Source organism: Callionymus lyra, chromosome 3 (assembly GCF_982586985.1).
Source record: "Callionymus lyra chromosome 3, fCalLyr1.hap1.1, whole genome shotgun sequence".
Lineage (NCBI taxonomy): Eukaryota > Metazoa > Chordata > Actinopteri > Syngnathiformes > Callionymidae > Callionymus > Callionymus lyra.
Genome location: NC_141820.1, coordinates 37,458,458 through 37,462,656, shown reverse-complemented (window position 1 = coordinate 37,462,656; position 4,199 = coordinate 37,458,458).

Here is a 4,199-nt window from a genome sequence, read left to right as displayed (position 1 = left end):
AAAGACAGGAAGTGAGGTGCCATGGACGTTATTTTTATATTCTAGCTGTTATTTTGAGTTCTGAGCTTGTTTTGTTTCCTTATTTAGAGCTAAATGGGCTTATTTTGGTTGACAAACAATGATATCATCAGCATTTTTGTGAATATCTGTGTCAAGGCGATCTGAGTTGATCAGCCATAGGATGCTATGATTTACTTTCAGGATATAGTTTTAAATAATTTGTGCACACCAGAAAGTGACACTGACAGAATTTCAAAGTTTTCAATTGTCCTTTTTTTTTTTTTTTGAGACGGTAAGAATTCATATTTTATTTCCACTCATGGCAGGGATTTTTCTTTATTTTATTATTTATTCATTTTTTCCTGAATATTCTGATTCTGATCTGACCATTTTGAGGTCAACTTTAAAAAGCAACTAATGTGAATACCCCACTTTCCTGACTTTCCTCTACAAGTTGCAGTAAGTCCCTCATCCAGACAACGTTTTGAACTTATTACTTTATAAAGTTGCCCCTGTATGAAACAGGAGAGTGGAGCCCAATTTGCTGTTGTATATGAATGATGAAATAATCGCTTCACTCCTCCTCCAGCCAGCTGTAATCATGCCCAACTATTTTATACAATGAGTCCCTTGGAGGTGGAGACTTCCAAGTTTGATGACGCATGTTGACAAACCTTGATGCTTGATCCATCACAGCAGAGTGGGTGTGGTTAGGGACCATGAAAAAAAAAAGAAAATAAGTGTTTTCAGAAGGCGGGACTTAAGTACATTTTCTAATGTAAATATTTCTATGAAAAGAGATTTTAGTACAAACAAACACATACTAATGTGTACAATAGAGCTTCAACATCTATTTAAGACACACTTAAAATAACACATTAGTTGCCCTTTTATACAAATTATAAGCACTAGATTTTTTAAATAAACCATTAACATTTGCTATATTTTTTTAGATGGGTGGTTAAACATTTCTTAAAAAAAAGTTTTGCTTTTGTTTTTCTTTATATTTCAACATGGTGGTCTCTACAGTCATAAGTATCCTTCCCCACCTGACCGCCTTGATCTGGAACATTGTTATTTACTGTGTCTTCTCTTCCTTCATAGCCGCTGTCGATGAGTCCTTGGTGCGGCTGAGAGAACGACCTGATTCACCCGCCACAGAACTACCTCACCACTTTGTTGGACGACTAAATAAATAGACTAATTCGGACACAGCTGCAGCCTCGACCAAAATCTTGGTCACTGGCTCGACTGGCTCGGGCGGATCACAGGCGTCTTTGAAAACCCGGACCAATGGGTTGGTTTGGGTTGAACAGACTTTGGTTGTGAGTCAGTAATGGGGAGTTAGCGAGTGCAGGCGTGGGAGGATTGTGGGTCTTGGTGGAAGGCAAAGAAGAAGGGAAGAGGGGGGGAGCTCATCCCGCTGCCACAAGCGACAGTGACCAGCCATCAGAGTCTGCAATCATTCCAAATAGCTGCAGTACATCCGTAATAAGCATTTTTCCTAGTCTCCATTTGCACATAAACACCAGGCGGACGACACAGGGGGGATTTTTTTTAAAGCCACAAAACTCTCTGGTATGAATAAAAGTAAGTAAGTAAGTAAGTAATTGTAGAGAGAGCTGAGCTGTGTGATGGGGAGAGAAACTGGGTTGACCAGACCTCGGAAGAGAACAGACAGGCTGATGGACAACATTCTCCGTAGATCAACGGAGAGTCGTCACCTGAACACAGAATTAAGACAGAACCCTAGAAGACTGACCACAAGAAGCTCCTCCTGACACTATAGTTGGACTTCAGTACAGCTGAATTGAGACGGAATTATAGGTGAATCCCTCCTTATTATCTATTTAAAGTTGAAAATGATTAAAAAAAAACAGTTTCATTTGCTAGCAATTAAGAAAAGAAAATATTCTCATAGTCTCATGGCCCCTTTTGACTTAACAAAAGATCTTAAAAAAAAGAGAAAGAAAGAGGGTGTGGTTGGACAACTCCCTGTATCAGTTTCAATTTGCAGAATAACCAGTGAAAACAAAAAACCCACAAAATTGGATAACAGTTTAAAACAATAATGAGTGAATGATTCTGTTCAGAAAGTCACATTTTAGCCTAGAGACTAATTTTGTTGTTATTTTTTTAATTGTGAAGATATCTAGTTTTTCACTGCACTGTTGGAACTTCTTTGTTGTGATCTGGGCTGGGTTTCCAAGTCTTTCCTTGGCCAAAACTAAAATTCAAAAACAGAAGATGCAAGAATCTGTTTTCCTTGTTCACCAGCATCAACACAACCTCACTAGCGGTTACTCACAACGCCTGCTCTCAGCGAGGTGGCAAACAGATGACCTAATCTTCTGAAAAAGAAGCAGCAGTTGCATAACTGTTCCGGACAAGATTTTATTTCTGGACTTGTTCTTTGCCATTGTAACAAAACACAATGAATACAACCAAAACTCATGACAGAATGTTGTGTTACATCCTCTCTGAGTTCTCGTAAGGAAAGGGTTTGCGGTCGGATGAGCCGTCTGAGCGAGAAGTCTCTCAGATAAGACACTATTTACCAACAGAGGACGATGCGGAATGATAATCTACCATGAACAGTCTGTGGAATGTTAGTGTTTGCTACACAACATTCCTGATGAACCCTGGCCTTCAACAAAGGCGATGGCAGCACGCCGCATGTCAGCTGTGATGCTTGAAACCAGCTGCTGAATATTTGGAAGGACATTTGTTGGTGTCTCACTGGGACAGACTGTGTCTACATAGTGACTGATCGCTCAAACACTGACACACAGACGAAGCCTCGACTGATTCACCTGAAGAAAATTGTAAGGTCAAGTCAAATCACAGCTTCCTAGCTAACTTTCACATCTGATTTAGCTTTGTGTTAATCAAACTACATGATATCTTTGTATATATTGTATTTATTTACTGAAATGTCTTAAGGAAAAGGAATAAATGCTTTTTTTTTGTTAGGTTTTCAAATAGTCAGAGGTCAATTTAGAAGTAAAAAGACATGGTTTTTCTGACTTGACTTGACCTTTTCAGGCTCCTCCTTACATCACTGATCTGATCCAGCCTTACACCCCAGCTCAGGCTCTGAGGTCTGTGGATCAGAATCTAACGCACACAGTTCAGGACCAGAGGAGAGAAAACATTTTTTCAGGCTTTTCCTTGATTTTCTGGAACTCCTGTTGTGTTATCAGTTTTATCTTGCCCTTTAAAGTATATACTTTATTGAATATTGTTTTGATTGTTTAAGCGCTTTGTGACCCTGGTCTGGAAAAGCGCTATACAAATAAAAATTACTTACTTACTTACTTACTTTATATATTTTACCCTATGATGATAGGATTGAACATCTTTGAAAACTCAAGTCTTTAGGACTCATATGGACTTAATCTGTTATGGAGAAATTCCTAATCTCATCTGTGGTCACCAGCATTGGGTAGTGACCCAAAGACAGTTGGAGGTTCTCTTACAGCTCGGTCATCCAGCAGAGACAAGACACAGAGCTACCGCCATATATTTCATCTGATGTTGGATATGGAAAAGAAAGTTAAAGGATGGATATTTGTCTTTGAAAAAATGGTTGTTTTGGCTTTTACACTGTAGCTATCAGTTGGCTGTGAACTGAACATGAAATGTCCTCTCTGTCCACATATGATGTTATGGTGCAAGGAAGGAGAGTCGAATCCAAAAGTAGGCATTAAGAACAGGGGAGTGGTGTGGGTGAGTGTCCAGGGCTCTGGTGGATGATGAAAACTTCAGGCAACCACTGAAGTCGTTCCATCCACAGACAGGTGTTGGGATGCAATTATCCACGTAATATAACAAGAAACGTTTAGGAGTTACTTGAAGATGAAGTCTGTTGACTTCTATGGCAACATTCAGATCTCTACTTCCTGTTGAGTTGACGACACGAGTTGTTACACTTTTGAACACAACACGGACCACTCGTGAGCTCTGTCAGGAACCCTCTCCAAACACTCCTTTGCCACACGTTTATCCTCACATCTCTCCAACATTCCCTTCGTCACTGCCGTCTCAGTTGTAGAGCACAGATGTGGAGAGCGAGAGACGATAATGTGGAGGCGGCCCCCCGTACTGGGCCCCTCTGCTCCCTGCAGCTCCTGTGTTATTGTTTTGACTGAGGCTGGGGTGAGGGGGTTCACGTGGGGTAAGTCCCGGCGTATTATGTC